Source organism: Otolemur garnettii, unplaced genomic scaffold, assembly GCF_000181295.1.
Source record: "Otolemur garnettii isolate 467f Iridium unplaced genomic scaffold, OtoGar3 scaffold00069, whole genome shotgun sequence".
NCBI classification, from domain to species: Eukaryota; Metazoa; Chordata; class Mammalia; order Primates; family Galagidae; genus Otolemur; species Otolemur garnettii.
The window spans coordinates 6,091,025-6,111,333 of NW_003852464.1; positions in this window are offsets into that span (position 1 = coordinate 6,091,025).

Consider the following 20,309-nt stretch of genomic DNA (forward strand, 5'->3'; position numbering starts at 1 on the left):
AAAAAAAAAAAAAGAAAAAAAAGAAATTCTTTTTACCCTTTTGGCTGAAAGGGTGGGTTAATTTTCAATGTGGTATGGTTTGATGGCCAGTATCAGTAAGCCAGGTCACTGCTATGAGTTCAATCAGCTAACTCTGCTGTCCCCAACCCAGGACCTTGGATCAGTGCTCGTCCACAGCCTGTTAGGATATCCCAACACACAACAGGAGATGAGCAGGTGAGCCTGTGAAGCTTCATCTATATTTATAGCCGCTCCCCATCACTGGCATCAACACCTGAGCTCCACCTCCCGTCAGATCATTGCTGCTGCCACATTACAGTCTCATCAAAGCACTAACCCTACTGTAAACTGCCCATGGGAGGGAATAGGTAGAGCCTTATGAGAATCTAATGCCTGTTCATCTATGGAGCTGAGGTCATGGTGCTAGTGCTGGGATCATCTAGTTCCAGAAAACAAGCTGATTCTGTACTATGCTGTTATATAATTATTTCTTTATATATTACAATGTAATAATAATAGGAATATAGTGCACAATAAATGTAACCCACTTAAATCATCCTGAAACCATTCCCCTGCCCTCTAAGTCCATGGAAAAATTGTCTTCCATGAGACTGGTCCCAAGTTCCCAAAAGGTTGGGGACTGTTGAGCTAACTCAGTTGTGAAAGTATGACACAGGGTTAAACCCTCCTTGGTCAGTTCTTAACAATGGCTTTGCAAATGGAAGTCACCAGCCCAATGACCACTAATCAAGTGAGTGGGGATGAGTCAAATCTCCCACCAGAGATGGAATCAGAAACTCATAACAGGCACAGACATCACAGAAGGGTGACACAAGATGGCTGGAGGGACCTCACAGAGAACAGTCTCTGTTTCTACAAAGGCACATTACTTTAGCTTTGAGTCGGTCCAAGGAAGCAAGATGCAGTTTGAGAGAATCAATCAAAAATGGAAATCTCTTTGTTAGGAGGCAAATCTCCCCATTAGTAATCGGTTACTTTGTAGATTCAATTTTAAGCAATATTTAGAAGGATTGTGATTAAAATATATAGACATATTAATTCAATAAAAAATAAAAATACAAACTAATATTTATACTTTGTGGATTGATTGTTTAATCAGTACATATTCAGTGTTCCTTCTACAGATCAAACACCATGGTAAGAACCAAGTGCAAAGAAGAACAAAATACACGTAATTCCTGCCTTCAGGGAGCTGACTGGCTTCTTTTAAAAAGCGCGTGCAAAGGAACAATTAAGTGGAAATTCACCAAATGTTATTAGGACTGAATTAAGATGTGTAACAATTCTATGCTTCCCTCTCTCTAATACAGTTTTATAGCTTTTAAAATTTTAAATATTTCTTTTAAATAATTAAATAATGCACCAAGACCACGAAGTAATCTTTCTGGATTTGGGTTTTTGTATTTGTTTGTTTGGTTTTTGGTCACTGAAATGTCAATACTTGACCGAATGAATTGAATAAATATTGAAGACTAGATTTTTGAAATATATTAATAGATGAATAAAATAAAGAGTCTTTAGGGAAATGTAAAAAAATATTTGAATTTGAGGGTAGAAAATGGGTCTGCTGGGGAAGAATAAAGAGTCAAGGTCATTTAACCTAAGAAGTGACTTTATAATTATCTCTGTGGGGAATGGACATGTAAGAGAATGAACTCTGGAATCAGACAAGTTCTATATGCAAGTCCTAGTGTACTTAGATCCCCTCCACACCTCAGTTTCCTTATCCTTAAAATGGGTATAACTATAGGATTACATGGGTATAAAAAGGGGAGATGGCTTAGCACATAGCCCTCAGTTATATATTATATAAGCACAGTTAGCTGCCTTCATCATCACATTACATCATCATCACAAAAAGAATTCAAGGTTGGTTGTACTAAAGGGCACCTGTAATTTCCTGACGATAACCACAAAGGAAGCTGGTAACAGCCTTTCCTGAGAAAACCTTAATTTCATTGAGAAATCCTCTGCTCAAGCCCCAGCTCTTCCAGTGTTAATTTATACAAACTTGAATAAAGCTCTCGAGCTCCTGAGTCTCAGTTTTTCCAACTCCAAATTGAAACTTACTTTTAAGTAAGTTACTTCTTAATGGACTTTACTCATGGTATGATATTCATGATAGTTCATTTTATGTGTCAGTTGACATGGACTATTCATGATTCTGGGTGTTTCTGAATGGAGTTAACATGTGAATTAGGAGGGGGAGTAAAGCAGGTGGCCTCCTCCACAGGGTGGTTTCATCCAACGCATTGAAGGCCTGAATAGAACAAAATGCCAAGCAAGGGAGAGTTAGCTCTGCCTGTCTGGTGGTCTGTGCTCTGGGGCCCTGGCATCCCCCTGTCCTTGGACGCAGACTAGAACTTACACCATCAGCTATCCTAGTTCCCCTTCCTTTGCTTTCACTGGAACTTAACACCCCTGGCTTTCCCGGACCTCAAGACTTTGGGCTACAGATCCTGGGACTTCTCAGCCTCTATAATCACATAAGCCAACTCCTCACAGTAAATCTCTCTATGTGTATATATGTGCATGGTATGTGTATATTCAACTAATAGACAACTATTTTATATATATGTGCATGGTGTGTGTTTATTCAACTAATAGACAACTATTTTATATATATGTGCATGGTGTGTGTTTATTCAACTAATAGACAACTATTTTAAATTGAACTTAATGGACATCGTGTGTGTGTGTGTGTGTGTGTGTGTGTATGTGTATGTAATCTCCAGCTAGAGAACCATGTCTAATACAATATATAAAAAAGGACCAGCATACACGTTATCTCATTACATATTACATATCGGACACTATGAATTTTATAGGCATGCACACCCTGGCAACAGTCTATCGTGAATGATGATCTCTTATTTTAACCACACAGGTTAAATATTAACAGAAAAACCATGAGCTTAAATTTCAGCTAGAAATTTACTCCCTTCACTAGATAAATAGCATCTCTTAAATTCTCTGGGTTCTAGTTATCTGGTCAGGAAAATGGGGAGCATAGTATACTTCTACAGATTAGAAAGTTGATATACAGAGGACCCAGGAGAGGGTGTGGCACAGTAGAAATAGTCACTGATAGTGGCTTATCTTCCTTTTAGTTATACCATGTTTCAGTATATTCCATTTTTGGTACGTAGCTCCCCCCATTCTAAAATCTTAAAATGAAAAGCATTATAAGTAAATAACCTTTGGATTATCTTTAAATACTTCTTTATGGTTTAGAAGAGAAAAAATAATCTACGGAAATATAAAATATCCAGGGTGTCAAATACACAGTACAATCATTTTGTATGATCACTGCTAATACAGTTCAATCTAAATTGCAGTCTCATATTTGACATAATTATACATAACCAAACACTAATAAAAATTGCTGCCTTATATTTCAAATTGGTAATTATGGTAGTAAACATTAACAACATGTCAGATATAAGATGGTGATTTGTTCTGAAATGTATTAGAAATCATTATACTGTATGATAATTTTAATTACAGTTTGGTAGCTAGAGAGCGTGCCGCGGTCTACTGCTCCAAGTGCATTCTGGGAACAGGCAACTCTGCAGTGCAGCCCAAACTCTGCCTCCCATTGTTTGACTTCAAGGAATGCACAATTGTTTCTCCACCTTCAAACAGGGAACTCAGTTCCCTCTGGAGAATCAGGATATCACAAGAGTTGAGTCATTCTTCCAGGATTAAAATTCTTGTTCTGTTGCTCTCTAGTCATAGGAGCTTAGTCGGCTAAGGGTAATTTCTCTGTGCCTCAGTTTTCTGTTCTTTAAAATGGGGATCATAATAGTACCTACAAAGAGGGTTATGATAACAACTAAAATCGATCATTCTGCCTGTAATGCTCAGCCTAGCACCCAGAACATGGGCAGTCACCCATGCATGCTACTGGATTCAGATCATTTTCCTAAACCTTTAAGATGATGGTCTTAATGATAGCAACCAAACGTTTTATTTAAGGTAGAGATGTGCTGAATGTTAGCTCCTATCTCTCCAGACATAACATCCTTCAAAATTTATACTCTCCTTTCTTTTCTCCCCCTTTCCCTGTTTTCTCCATTTCTTACTTATATTTTCACCTCTCGGGAATGTCTGGCTTTGGCTCAGCCTCTCCTGACCTCTCCATATCAGCTCTAACCATGGCTTTCAAGCACAGCTCCAGGATATACCTCATGCTCCATCAGTAACACTGGGGACCACTGAGAAAACTCCACGCCCCAAATGATAAGCACAACAGCCAGGACCTCTCCACCTCCCACCACGTTATACTTTGCCGCATCTGATCACCAGGCCCTAACTTGGAAATGTAATGCCCCCTCCAGCAAAAAAGAAACAAAAACAACCTCGTGGACTTTATTATTCTAACCTAAGAACCATTTGTTTATTCAGAGTTTCCTATATCCATTCACTTTTTAAAACCTCTGGGCCCTATGACATCTTTGTACAGCTCACAAGTCTCCCAGTGCCAAGATCTCCCTGCAAAGTGGGGGAGAACTCCCAGCATCATGATAAAGCACTTTCCTTCCTCCATTTCCATACCACTTCGGGTAACGTATTCAGGGGAACGGACTGGACTGCTAATTAGAGACCTGTCTAAAACCACCACCAACCACGTTTCCACTGGTGCAATAAGCAAGCACTCTTCATTAAAGTCACTGTCGCCATAAGGGGAAGCTGTTTCCAGCGCACTTGATCTAATTCACAGGTGTGATCAGGCAGACCCAGGTACAGTATTCGTTCTTAACTTTAAAAGTATGCCAAATCAATTAAAAACCATTTGAAAGGGAAGGAATAAAATTTAGCTCTAACTAACTGCAGCTCAGCTCTCATTTATCTTCCGGCCACTTTCAAGGGATTTTACTTGGTTCTTAATCTAACATTCATTGGCAAGGGTGATTCTCGTGAAATTACAACGGCATCTCTCGCATCGTTTAATGCCAATGTTCCCATTCTCCGGAAATGGAGAGCGGCTCCTCCCAGAAAGACTCCCTGCAAAGTGTAAAGCGGGAGAGCTCGGGGAGCTGCCTGAGAAGAATAGAACATCCTATTTCTGAAGCTGCTCGAATTTAAAACGCTGCCCGCATCCCAATGACAAATCGTATTCCAAACGCAGGTTTTTCACAACGTGTTCGTTGCAAGGCGAGGCATATGAATTCCTGCCGTGTCTTTCTTTACAAACATGTCAAGACTTGTGAACCCTTAATGAAATGCAGCATTTTAGAGGCAAAGGGAAGCCACAAAGAAACGGCTCTGTTTCCTGGGACTGGGGCCTTCTCATGCTGGAGCTGGCTCCCATTATCACAGAAACTGTATCATCTCCGAGCCCACTAGGGTTTGGGAGGTCACTGACAGCAGCCACTTCAGCCTGCAGATGGAGGGAACGGGGCCTAGAAGAGAATGAGATTATTGTCCAAAGCGTTACAGGGCCGGTCAGAAGCAAAACAACCAGCCCCAGGTCTCGCGTGCCCAGTCCAAGGCTGTCTTTCACTAGCACTGTGTAATTGACGGGACCCTAAAATAGAGTTTGCCCAGTTGGGACACTTTTAAAAAAAAATCCTATGGGGTATCGACCTTCTGGTATTCAGATAAAAGCGCCATAAAACTTGGAAGTGAGCTTATCCCAGTAGGATATTTTTAGTCATGCTACAGTTGGACTGACTTTACATTTGGCATATTTTTTAACCAAGGCCCAGGGGTACAATCCTTCTCACTTGCTAATTCATATTCTCCCTTTTAAGTAAAGCACCACTGTTCACTAGTCACCAGAAGTCCCAAGCGGGGAATATCCACTTTCTATTCTATCCCTCCCCAGTATGGCACTTCCTGATGTGTCCAGAACACAGAAATCTACCCTTCTTCCAGTTTAAAACAGAGGCCAGCGAAAGTTTTCTGCAAATGGCCAGACAGTGACTATTTTAGGTTCCTTGGCTACTTGGTCTCATCTGCAACTACTCAATTCAGCCTGTGAGTATAGAGGCAGCCACAGGCCACGTGTAAACAAAAGAGCCTGGCTGTGTTCCAATAAAACTTTATTTATCAGCACTGGAATCGAATTTCCTATCATTTATATGTGCCACAAAACATTATTCTTCCTTTAATTTTTATTCAACTATTAAAAAACACACACAAACCAGTTGAGCACGGTGGCTCACACCTGTAATTCTAGCACTTTGGGAGGCCCAGGCAGGTGGATAACTTGAGCTTAGGAGTTGGAGACCAGTCTGAGCAAGAGTGAGATCCCATATCTACTAAAAATAGAAAAATTAGCCAGGCATCATGGTCGATACGTATAGTCCCAGCTACTCAGGAGGTTGAAGCAGGAGGATGGCTTGAGCTCAGGAGTTTGAGGTTGCTGTGAGCTATGACATCATGGCATTCTCTCCAGGGCAACAGAGTGAGTCTCCGATAAATAAATGAATGAATGAATAAAATAAAAACACCCAAGCCATTCTTAGCTGGTAAGTTATCCAGAAACAGGCAGCAGCCTGCCACAGTTTGTCAACCTTTGGTGTAGAGTAATGAAAGAGACTCCTATAAAGAAAACTTCTTCTTTCTTGCCAGACCTAACAGATCCACTTTTTTTTTTTTTTAACTAAAGGTTTTCTATTTGTGTTCAATGGGTAATGGGTCACTGTGGTTATATCCTGCTCACTAATGGCAACGTTGCCGGACAGAGTCCCCTCCTCTGTGTGAAATACAACAGAAAGGACTAACTTGGTCACACACACACACACAAAATAGCTGTAACATTATGTCCTTGTTACACAATCAGGTGAAAGTGAGACACCCTTTTCATGGGACCCCAGCTATGCCTTCTACAACCCCGATTCTTCACCATTCTATGTAAGTACTGCTTTCACTTTGGAAATAAATATTTTAGTTTCACATGTGGCCAAGATTAGCACCAACAAATCAATCACTTGAAATTATTTTCAATCTTTTGTCTGTACAAAGAAGTAAGTAGGAACACACTATTTAAATACCTTTACACACAGCACGGCTCTGCCGGCATGAGCATATTACAAAAACCAATTTTCTTACATCAACTTCTATTCACTTCTAATTCTGTAGCATAGCTCTGGGGAGTTGCTACAAGGTCTGTGTAAACTGAAAATCTAAATAACATTATGACGCCTATTACAGAACTAATTTATAATCTAATACCCCAGTTGAATTTAATATCCTATTTATTTATTCAAGCAAAATATCTGGAAAAAAAAATATGTCACATCCTAATGTAGTTGTTATGAAAATGGAAAAAACGAAAGCGGAATTTTAGCGAAGGCTTGATAATTGCCAGGGGCAGGTATGAGCAAGAATTTCAGAACCCCTTCCATGAAGAAGAGGCGGGAGCCCTTTCATAAATGGGATTTCTGCTTTATAACGCAATTATTGTCAAATTTAGTATTTTACATCAAATTTACAGCTTTACAATGTGATTCCTATTAATGTTATCTGCTCAGAGCTACTGCAGCATAAAACTGTTGGCCAACAGATGCCACCACATCGACAGTCTTTAACAACTCCATTCTCGTCCTGGACGGGAGAAGGGAGCTTTATGACAGTATTTATAAGAATGCTCTGCCAGTACAAACGCACAAGTGAGGCGCAAATATATAATCCATACAGGCTAATGGAAAGAACTGGAGAGCTGCTTGGCAGAATACTAAGTGTCACGGCGATTTCTGTACCTGTAGTATAAAAGGATGGAAGGGGAAGAAGAAAGGAATACACAGCGTCTGGAATGAACGAATGAATACAAAAACCGATCATTATATCCTATCGCTGGATGCTTGGAGCCCTGATGAAAGTTTAGTGGGACCCAACAGGACCTCCACAGTCGAGTTTCCAAGACTCAAAGAAAGGATAGCAGCCACTTTCAGTCACCTCAGTCTCTCCAGGCAACAAGAAACATGCCTGCTGTTTGCTTTCTCTTGAGATAAAAACCATCTTCACAGCTTAGGGAACAGCCCAACCTCACCTGGATAGAGAAAGAAGTAGAGATTCAGAGCTCCAGGTCCTGAAGGACTTGTGCAGCCAGGAGCACACCCACACAAGCACGTGCATGCCCACCCACGCTGGCGACATCCATTTCCCCCACAAAAAAAGCAACAGCAGTTGCCTGCATTGCGGGGTCACAGGCACTGAGGTCCCTGGGTCCTATCCCAAACCCGCGTGTCTGGATGCCAGCTCCACTCTTGAGCTCCGGTATTTTTAATAAGCTCCCCTGGTTATTCTGATGCACTTCAAGGTTTAGGAACCAGTGGCCTCCCTGTTCATATTTGAAAGGCATCTGGGAAGAGCCCTTTGCTCCTGGAATTATTCTAACATTACTGTCTCAATACCCTGGAATCCCATAATTAGCGATTCATTCCTTTGCTTCTTAAAGGTTTTCTGGTCTCCAAGGGTACAGAAATTAAACTCAAATAGACCTCAGAGAAGAAATAGCTTCAGTTCTCTTATCAGATGATGTCTCGTTAGACACTGAAGTCCCGCAAAAATGAAGTGAGGAAATCTCAAAAGGGCAGAAAAAAGGCCTCATGAAAAGAAGGTACCAAACACACGGGAGTAGGCTCAGTCCCGCACATGTGAACACAACGGGTTCCTCGATCACACGTGACCCCTCAGCAAAATGATGGGTCTCAAGAACCAGGCATCTCCGCTTCATTGGGTTCTGCTGAGACAGTCTGACATCAAAAGGAATTCACCTTCAGGTTCAAACAGGGGTTCCTTCGTGGGTGTGCATTTCTAAAATTACACACAGAGTGTCCACCATGTGGCCTCCTCCAATGAGTTGCCTTCTCCAAATACACAGGCATTCCTCCCATCTCTCTCCTTCCATCCTTCCAACAGTGTCAGAGCAGCCAGGATGCTTGGGAACTGTGGAGACTGGCTCTTCCCTGGCCCGTTTTTACCTGCTGCTTGTGGGAGGTTTGCATATGCAACAGAGAGACCCAGCTCACCACTCTATCGATCAGTACCTATAAATCCAGCTACTCATAAAAAGGTTCCATGAAATACAAGCCAGGGACATAAATCTCTCTGTGCGAGATGAAATCTGATGGGAAATAAAATTCCCTCATTTCATTTATTCTCTTGTTTAAAAGACTGACTTTCCAATCAGCTACGAACATGAACGTGAGTTGGCAGGGGTCTGGGGACAGAACATGGGTTTAGATATCAGACAGGCAGGAGGGAAAAATCCACTCTTGCCCCTCATAAGCCATGTGTCATCAGTAAGTCCTGTCCCCTCTCGGAGCTTCAGTGTTGTCATCTCTAACAGGAAAATAAACTCCTTTTCACAAAAGCTGCTGTGCGATTAAATTAGATACACTACAATGTATAGAGCGTATTTTAGGAGCCCAAGATGGTAGCTGTTACGAGCAACCCATCTCTACATTTAAAAGAAAACTATTAGGTACCCCCCCCAAAAAAAAATCTATACCACCTTCCCATAAGTCCACGTGATGGCTGATAAAATGCATTCATTTATTCATCTAACATTTACTGAGCACCAGTGATGTGTCAGGCTTTGACCCAGGTACTGGAATTTGGCCAGGTTCAACCTTTCATCGAAAAAAGTTACGGAGCCAACACTTAAGCTACATACAAGAAAACAGGAAAATAATTCGTTTGCAGAAATTCATCTACTACACAGCTGCTTTGTACAGAAAGGGACCAAATCTAATTAATTTTTCTTTTTATTTCCACCCTCGCCAAATGAGTGCCTACACATGGTAGTCAAACCGCACCTCTGAACGGCCACTTCCAAAACAGAAAGGTTCCTGATCAACAACCTCCCCGGGTCCCCCCTGGTCATCAGAAAGTCAGTCCCTGGGCTACAGCAGCTGATTTCTAGTTACATCTCCCCACAGAAGAAATGACAAACAGAATCTGTGCCTGAGACAACAAGAAAAGCTTACAGGGCTGAGAAAAATGTTGGTGTTACCATTCCCACTTATGACCGGCCCCCACAGTTCGCCACCCCTTTCCCCATCTAATCTTTTCAGCCTCCCAACTCCTTCCTTCCATGATCTGACCGCGTGGCGCAAAGAACTACCTTCCACTACCTCCCAGCATGCTTTGGCTGGAGTGAGCCAACAGCCTCTTGGTTTTACCTTTTTCTTTGAACAAAATACGTGGGACAGATGAATGAGCACCCCTACAATTGACCCAATACCGGACAAAGAGCCGTACAAGATTTAAGGATCACCGAGCATGCTGAGAAAGAAAAAATATACCCACTGAGAGCTCTTGTTCAGCCCCATTCTTGGGTCTCGTGGAGGCAAGTTGGGAGCTGGAGAAGGAGAACTTGGGGAGGGGTGGTATTCAAGAGGATCAAGAAAGAAGTAATTGAGGAAGAGGAAAAAAAAAAAAAGAAAGAAAATACTTCTATCTTGAATCCTGTCGAGTTAGGCCAAGCATGTGTTATCGTTGTGTCTAGCTCCCTAAACCAAAAAAAGTAAAATCAAACAAACAAAGAATTCACCAGCCAGAACCAGGCAGACTCTCCATGTTGCTTCACACATGGTCTCCTCACTCCGCACTCCTGCCACAGATGGTGACAAAGCTCCACTGACTCACGCAGCGCCCTCAGGCACTGAAGCTGCCTCTGCAGTCCCCCTGCAAGGGTGACTGGCTGTCACGCTCCCGGCTGGCACAGGGCAGGCTCTGCCTCCCCCCTTCTCGTCTCTGCTCCCCATCAAAATGGCACATTGTTAGAAATGTTCTCGGGATGTGTGATTTGGGGCAGATAGTTGCTGGAGTTCCCATATGCTTAAGGTACATAACTGGGCCACTGAGAAAAAGGAATTTAAGCATTCTAGAAAACAGCAGGAGAGCAAATTGGCCTTTCCCTCTGAGAGCTATTATTAGAGAGGCCCAGCCCAATTCAACCAGAAAGCCGGTATCTAGCCCACCGCTCTCCCCGCTCCCCGCAACAATGCCCCGTGCAGCCCGCCTCTTTCAAAGAGGGCTGCCCTGATGCATTCCAGCCAGACTCGCATCTCATCTTTAATGCTGACCACTGGCCTGCAGAGATCAGTGGAAGCGTCCCTTCCCACAGATCAACTCGACAGTCCAAAGTTTAATTTCACATAATACCGAGAACTCACGGAACACGGCATTACATTTGATTTGTACTCGTGGAATTTGGCAGCCTGCTAGCTCCTCTCTCTGTGTACCTGCTGAAGTCACAGCTGCTGCCTAAACTTTGTAAATAAATGCTAAACAAATGCCAAATAAAGAAACCAACTTCCCAGGAAACAGAAAGGGCAGGAGATCACAGATTTTGTTCTCAGAATTTGCTGTGACCTGCTTCGGAGCAGCACCCTGGCAGCTTAAGTGTGTCTCTGCTCTCCTATGGCTTAGATGCTCTTTTCCCTCTGAGAGAGATGGGAAGAGGAAGAGAAGGAGAGAGGAGGAGAGGGAGAGACAGGGGAGAGGGGGAGACAGGGGGAGAGGGGGAGACGGGGGAGAGGGGGAGACAGGGAGCGGGGAAGAGAGAGAAGACAGACAAAAGTTTCCTATTATTTGTCTTCCAGTTAATGAGTAGAAAACATTGCTTGGGAAGACAACACACAGCCTTATTATTTCTTATAGCACACATTTCTATGAAAATTAGAAATTTTAGAGTCAGTTTTTTCAATGGACTTAATCTCCAATGGTGCAGTGAAAGTTAATGAGAAAAGAAGCCTCATTTCTTCTTTTTTTTTTATTAATAATTCGTGGTGTTTTATTTTTTATTTTTTTTATTAAATCATAAACACATAGATCATGTATACATTCATGCATTTATGGGGTACAATGTGCTGATTTTATATAAAATTAGGAACACTTACATCACACTGGTTAATATATACCTCATCTCGTTTACTTAGTTCCTGTGTTAGGACATTTATACTCTATACTAATAGATCCAACATGTACCCTTGCATTATGCACCATAGGTGTGATACCACCATTCACCCTCCCTCCATCTGACCTCCCCTCTCCCTTCCATCCCCCACCTTTCATCTTGGGCCATAGTTGTGATCTATTCTTCATATGAAAATGTGAGTGATTCTAAATTGGTTTCATAATAATACTGAGTACACTGGATATTTTTCTTCCACTCTTGAGATACTTTACTAAGTAGGATATGTTCCAGCTCCATCCATGTAAACATAAAACAGGTAAAGTCTCCCTACTTTTTAAGGCTGCATAATATTCCATGGCATACATATACCACAATTTATTAATCCATTCATGGATCGATGGGTACTTGGGCTTCTTCCATGACTTGGCTATTATGAACTGAGGTGCAATGAACAATCTGGTGCAAATATCTTTGTGATGAAGTGATTTTTGGTTTTTGGAATATACACCTAGTAGAGGAATTGCAGGGCCAAATGGCAGGTCTACTTTTAGACCCCTGAGTATTCTCCATACTTCTTTCCAAAAGGGATGTATTAAGCTTGCACTCCCACCAGCAGTGCAGAAGTGTTCCCTTTTCTCCACATCCATGCCAACATCTGTAGTTTTGGGATTTTGTTATGTGAGCCACTCTTACGGGAGTTAGATGACATCTCAAAGTGGTTTTCATTTGCATTTCTCTGATGATTAAAGATGATGAGCATTTTTTCATGTGTCTGTAGGCCATGTGCCCATCTTCAGAGAAGCTTCTGTTCAAGTCCCTGACCCACAGTGAAATGAGATCACTTGCTCTTTTCTTATTAATAAGTTTGAGTTCTCTGTGGACTCTGGTTATCAAACTCAACTTTTCAGGCACATCTCCATTGCTTATGTGACAACCACACTGGGTGGGTCTTTCTATTGCCCCTGGTCTCTTGGCCTGTGGGTCATGTTTCTCAACAGCAACTTCTTGCTAAAGCCTTATGGAGTTACTCACGGGCACATTGCAGTCTGCGTTTTCTTGGGTACAGGAAAGGCATAACTACATTGACCAACCAGCTGGAGAAGCCCATTATTTCATATTGTGGGTAGAAATATGCTTTCTGAGTGGGCTGTCAGGCAGCCACCTTTATTGCCCTACCAATCTCACAGGACACATCCATCCCATATATGAGAGGGGGAAGTGGAAGGAGGTACAGCCATGACTCACAGATTGCACATGACTTACAGTTCAGCCCTGCCTTTCTGATTCTGGCTTCTAGGGACTCAAGCTGAGTAAACTCAGTAACAGTAATGAAATTTACAGCCACCTGTCTTAGTCCATTTTGTGTTGTTATAAAGGAATACCGGAGGCTGGATGATGTATAAAGAAAAGAGCTTTACATGGCTCACAGTTAGTTCAGGAGGCTTCCCAAGAAGTGCAGTGCCAGCATTTGCCTCTGGTGAGGGCCTCAGTCTGCTTCCACTCAGGGCAGATGGTGAAAGGAGTCGGCAGATGCAGAGATCACACAGTGAGAGAGGAAGTGGGAGCCAGTGGGGAGAGGTGCCAGGCTCTTTTGAACAACCAGTAGAGGTAAAGGAGAGTAAGTAGAAGGCTGAGTGCATTCTTCTCCTTCAATAGGAGAACTCATTCACCCTTGAAGAAAGGTATTAATCCACTCAGGAATATCATGACCCAAACACCTCCAACACTGGGGGTCAAATTTCTTTTTTCTTTCTTTCTTTTCCTTTTGTTTCTTTTGAGACAGAATCTCACTGTGTCAGACACTCAACACCAGGTGTCTTCAAACTACGGCCCACGGGCCACATGCAGCCCACCTAGGACATTTATCCAGCCCACCGGGTGTTTTTGCTGCCACTGCCTGTCCTGCTTAGCAGCCAACTCATCCCGGGGCCCGCAGTCTGGCCCTCCAATGGTCTGAGGGACAGTGAACTGGCCCCCTGTTTAAAAAGTTTGAGGAGCCCTGCTCTATACCTAGGTAGAGTGCCATCATCTTAGCTCACAGCAACCTCCAACTCTTAGGCTCAAGTGATCTTTCTGTCTCAGCCTCCCAAGTAGCTGGGACTATAAGCACTCACCATGATGCCCAGCTAGTTTTTCTATTTTTTTTTTTTAAGTAGAGTCTTGTTCTGGCTCAGGCTGATCTTGAACTCCTAAGCTCAAGAAATCTACCTGCCTTGGCTTCCCAAAGTGCTAGGATTACAGGCATGAGCCATTGCACTTGGCCTTGGGGGTCAAATTTCAACATGAAGTTTAGGGGGAAAAATATCCCAACCACAGCACTATAGTAAGTACTACAGTTTGCAGCACTGTAGCAAATATTTGTTGAATATTTACTAGACACCAGGCTCTGTGCAATAGCTCTGTATGTCTTGTCTTCCCCCCCAGTAAATCAGGAACTCCATGAAGCACAGAGATTTTGCCTCTGTTGTTTTTTTCTTTGGTTTTACTTTTGGTCTGCCATTTCCCCTTCAACACACACATAATAATGACTAACATTTGCACAGCACTAACTAAGTGCCGGATACTGCTCTAAGTGCTTTACATATATAAATTCATCAAAGCCTCACAACAACCCTATAAGGTAGATACTCTTATTATCCTCATTTTTCTTATAGATGCAACAACTGATGCTGAAAGGCTTCAGCATCCTGTCCAAGTAAACACTGAAAGAAGAATTAAAACAGAAATATTTCTGCTTCAAAAATATATGCTTTTAACCTCCATGCTATTGTAGGATCTTTATTGCATCAATAAACATGCTTTGAATGAATAAACTATGTCACATCAGTATTACAATAACCCTATGGGACAAATTGACCGTCCCTATCTGCAAATTAGGAAACTGAGACTCAGAGTGGCTAAGCAACATGCCCGAGATCACACAGCCAGAGGTACAAAATGAGGAGTCAACACAGAGGTCCCTATCTTTCTGACACAGCAGCCATGATCTTGAAACGACTGCAGCGTTGTAAACCATGCGTCCAGGAAATGCCCTGCCCGACGCTTTCATTCATTGCCTTGACTTCCCCATCTTATCCATGACAGCATCTATTCTTGCACACAAAGAAACTTGTTTACAATAAAGTAGATATACTTTTCAGGGGTTGGCATGTGTTGTTTTTCTTTCCCCCAATAAGCTGTACAAAAAAAGAAAGGCTGATATTTTAGGTGACGAGAGAGAAATAGGTCAGGCAGCCCTCTGATTTCATGGGAGCCTGTCCACCGGAGCTTGTCACTGACAAGAACCTTATCTGTGTAGTTAATTCTGTAAGGAACGTCCCCCCATGTGCTGCTCTGGGCAATTCTCGCACAGCATTGGAAAGCTGGTGCCAAGGAGCACAGAGCTGAGCAGCCCTGAAAACCCGCCTCAGCTAAACCACAAACCCGGACCCCCTCTTTCTCGCTCAAGCAGGTGCAGTTCTGTGGCTTGGAGACATCTTCCTCAGCTGAGGAAAACTTTTACCCTTTTCCAGCTCTTGCTCCAACTGCTTGCTCCTAAATGATTGTTCTTCCATCTGATTATTTTTCTTCCATATACACCTGTCACCCAACTTTTCATTTTTTAAAAAGTTTTAAAAATTTATTACTCCTGAAGCGAGAACCTGAGAATGAGCGGGCGATTAACGGAATCATTTGACTGACCTTCAGGAGACCCAAAGGGAGGTGATTGATGAAATGGCTACAGGTTTAAGCAGAAGGTCAGCTTCAATAATACGGCTGTTACTTCCCGTGGCCCTTACAAACCAACTCAGTCGCTGGCCTTCACTTCTCCTTTGCAACAATCTTAAGGCAAAGACATGTGACGGCCTCCACCAGAAGCCACCTGCTTGTGATGCTTGTTACGGAGTGACAAAGACATGGAGGTGGTATTTGATCCAAAAAGATCCTGATCTAATATCAGACATGATTGTTCTCAGCCAGGGAGGTCCACTATTAGTGACTTTCCTACCATATCCACAGCAACCCACCAGCGGGGTCTGGCAGGAGGTCAGATGGATGGCTTAGTTCTCATGGCATCACTAACCAGCCCTGGGATCCATCACTGCTTCCCCTTCTCAGATGTCTCCTTAGGGAGACATACAACCTGCCCCACCCAGCTTCAGATACATGAACGTTCTCCTAACTGGTGTGATTTGGACTTGAAAGAGGGAGTAAATGAAGGAAAAGGCCTCAGTTACAATTTTTGTGGCAGGGCCAGGTGCAGTGGCTCACACCTGTAATCCTAGCACTCTGGGAGGCCAAGGCAGGCAGATTGCCTGCGCTAGTGCGAGACCCCATCTCTTAAAAATAGCTGGGCATTGTGGTGGGCACCTGTAAGGTCTTGCTTTGGCTCAGGCTGATCTTGAACTCCTAGTTCCAGTTCAAGTATCGTCCCAGCTACTTGAGACAAACAAGAGAATTGCTTAAGCCCAAGAGTTTGAGATTGCTGTGAGCTCTGACCCCAGGGAATTCTACAGAGGGAGATAAAATGAGACTCTGTCTCAAATAAATAAATAAATAAATAGGCTCAGCGCCCATAGCACAGTGGTTATAGCATCAGCCACATACACCGAGGCTGGCGGGTTCACACCCGGCACGGACCGGCTAAGCAACAAAAAAATAGCCGGGCATTGAGGTAGGTGCCTGCAGTCCCAGCTAGTTGGGAGGCTGAGGCAAGAGAATCACTCAAGCCCAAGAGTTGGAGGTTGCTGTGAGCTGTGACACCATAGCACTCTACCGAGGGAGACATAGTGAGACTCTGTCTCAAAAATAAATTAATTAATTAAATAAAATTTTTGTAGCAACTTTCAAGCCTCAATAATAAACAGCTCTTTAACCCAATGCACATTTAAGACCATACTTCAGATTTCTTTTAGAAAGGAGACTAATAGATAGAAAATAGGAACAATACTACCAACAGTCCGTGGTAACATTTTGCCTGCATCATGTCAGTAAGTACTCAGAGGAATCCTACAAATCAGGGAAGTGGCATGGTTAGAAGCAAGAGCTCTGGGCCCTCTCCACCTGCACTGAAATCTTGCTTCACCCTCTTGCTAGCTGTGTGACCTTGAGCAAGCCGTGTAAACTTCACCTTGACTCAGCTCTGTACACACAGAACAGGGGTAATGACAGGTGGCTCTTAAGACTGTTGGAAGGACTAAACCGTTAAGGTGTATAAGGTATTAGAACAGGTCTGGGCCCACCACTTGGGCTCAGATAAGCAATGTGCATTATTATTACGATCATTAATAGAATTTAACAGATGAGGAAACTTAGGCTTTGGAAGGTTAAGTAAATGACGTACTCAAAGTTGTGACTATTGAGTGACGGTGGCTTGGGGATTTGAACCAAGCAGTCTAACAACAGCACCCAAGTTCTTAACTACTCCGTTCATCTCTTCCTAGCTTCAGTGACTAGCTGTGAGTTCCTCAGCCTCGCGAAATCATATGAAAATAAACATCTTAAAGAGAAAGGGCCTCACATGGACCGTGAAAAGTCATATCAGGAATGGAGGGACGTGTTCTCTCTAGTATCTGCAGAATGCCAGTCGGAGAGGGGGTTCCCCAAAGCTTTACAAACGTAGGGTCAACTCCGCCTCTTCTCCGCTGACACTCTAAAAAATGAAAGATCCCTCCCAGTCTGTCCCTGCCCCCTGAAGCGGGAGATGTCAGAACAGTATGCACCTGTTACAAAGGAAAGACAAAATTAACAAATCATACATGAGGGCATAGAGGACATAAGCCAGGATTGGAGGCGTCCTTTTCCTTCTAATGGAAACTTTGTACGGATAAAGTTAGTCCTGAGCAGAGAAGGAAGAGTCTGTTGCCTAAACAGGGTGATTTAAGATGCCCCAGAAGGACACAGCTTCCCAAACAAATGTTTCCCCGCTCCTGTCTCACGAGGCATGGTTTATGCTTCTGTATTAAACCTGAATCTGTCCTGTCCTCCTCTTTCAAAATGCAAACATGCCCAAGATAAGTAAGAAATTTAATTCCAGGCCCTGGGAGTGCCTGGGTTCCTTGGATCCCTCTTCCACATGGGGAGACACACAGCGGGTGGGAAAGGAGGGTGAGGAAAGGGTAAAGAAAAAAATAAACTTTGAGATTTTACCAAAGAGAAGTGACTTGACCAGGCTTTTCATGGGAGAGAAGGAAATATGGCACTTACTAAGCCAAGTGTTTTCCCGCACTCCAGATTATGGAATTCAGCCTCAGAGAGGTTGAAGGATTTGCCCAAGGTCACACAGCTGGTAAGCAACAGAGTTGAGATTTGAACCTGTTGATGTCCAAACCCAATAATCTCACCACTATACCCTCTGCTTCTCTCTACTAAACTACTACTCACAACAACTCAGAGACTGCCTTGCGTCTCTCTCTATTTCTTAACCAGAATTTGTGCTCAACGATTCCTTTGCAGGTCACTGGGTTTACAAACTTTTCTCCATCTTCTGTATTCTTCATTTCCCCACCACTTCCAAGGCAGCCATGAGGACAAAATACGTGATTTTGTGTCTGTCCATAATTTCTCTTCTAGAAGGCCATGGTCACAGTCAGAAGCAGCAGGGGTGGCATCGAAGCTTAAGGAAAAGCAAAACTATTAAACCACAGTTCATCCCTCTTCAACTACTCTGCCCACACTTCCAGAGGAAACAACGCTCCCTATTACAGCAGCAATTCCCTGAGGTTCAGCCAGCAGCAGAGAGCAAAATGCCTGAACCAATCCAGGCTCTCTCTGCCTTCTTTACCAATTCCCTGCATGCAAACCTGTCTCAGTGGGAAAATAACTGCTACTAGGTGAATGATACATACAATTGTCTAAGCGCTTGGTGCCCAGACACTTTAAATAGCATCTGAGAGTCAAGATATGGCTATTGCCACCGAGGAAAAGTTGCCCAAGCCATAGGCTTCTACTCATAGAGGGCAAAGTACAGCATTCTCTCTTCCTCAGTCTTGCTCTTCTTTCTTGCTAATCAAGACCCATGATATAGACTGAAAATAACTAATATTTACTTTCCAAGCCTGCTTGACCAGTAGGACATCAGCATCTGTCTTAATCATGACCACAAGGAGTGAAGGGGAAAGTCCTGTAGGTGGGTCCTGAGTTTTCATCCCTAATGAAATGATGCCCACGAAGAAATTTTCTTTGCTTCCTCTGGAGTTGAGTGCATGATGCCCACAGCAGGCATCCCATGATCAAAAGAGCAAAGCCCAAGGACCAGCTGATCCAGAGGAGATGTCTGAGTGAAGGCACGGAGACAGCCTGGGCCCAGTGGCATCATTGACTCTCTGATCCAATTCTGACAGCACCTTGCCTCCAGACCTCCTGTGTGTTAGTTATCTACTGCCGCATAACAAGTCGCCCCTCACACTCAGCAGCTTCAGACAACAAACATTATCTCACAGCTGTGATGGGCCAGGAATCTGAGAGTGGCGTAGGTGAGGATGCCAACTCTGGCAAGGTGCTGGAGCGGGTTGCAGTCCTCCAAGGCTCAGATGGGGAGGAATCTGCTCCTCAGAAGACCTCCTGTGAGCCACTCTGCAGGGCTGCAGCAAGAACCCATTCTACCCAGAGGAAGACACCAGCAAATGAGAGTGAGAGTCACCCAAGATGGAAGGCGGTCTGTACAGCACGCTCAGACAAGTGCCAGCCTACTATTCCTACCCTGCTCTATTCCTTTAACACGGGGCTTCTCAACCACTGGCATTAATTTTAGGTCAAATAACTCTTTGCTATGGGTGCTCTCCTGCGAATTGTGGGGTGTTCAGCAACAGCCCCGCCATCCCTACTCACTGGACTCCTCTATTCCCCCCACCACCTCCCGCAGTGACAAAGAGAGAAAAGTCTTTAGACATTGCCAAGCGTTCTGGGGCACAAATCATTCCCCATAGAGACTCACTAGTTTATAATGAGTCACGGAATCCAACCCACACTCAAGGGCATGAATGGTAAGAAGCGGGGATTTGTGGGAACCCTCTGAGAGGCTGCACACTTCAGCTCGCTTCATAAGATAATCAACTTCTTTAATCTTCCAGGCACTTGCTATTGACCCTTTGGTTACGTGAAGCCAAGTGCCCCCTGACACAGGGAACCAGCCACTTATTTCTTCTAGTACAGCTGTTACTTTTTCCATCTTTCAAGAGTGCTAAGTAAAAAAAGTCAAGCAAAGCACCACGCCTACCAATAAAGTAACTCACTGGTGCCCAGATATGAAAACAACATCTCCCATTTCAGACCAATAAAATGCTCAACACCTTCTACCCCACCACCTCACCCCCGCCCCCCCACACACACATATACACACATACACACACGCACAGGCAGAGTTTTTTATTTTTTTTTAATTTAAATTTTAATTAAAATCATACCTGTACATTTGTGGGGTACAATGTGATGG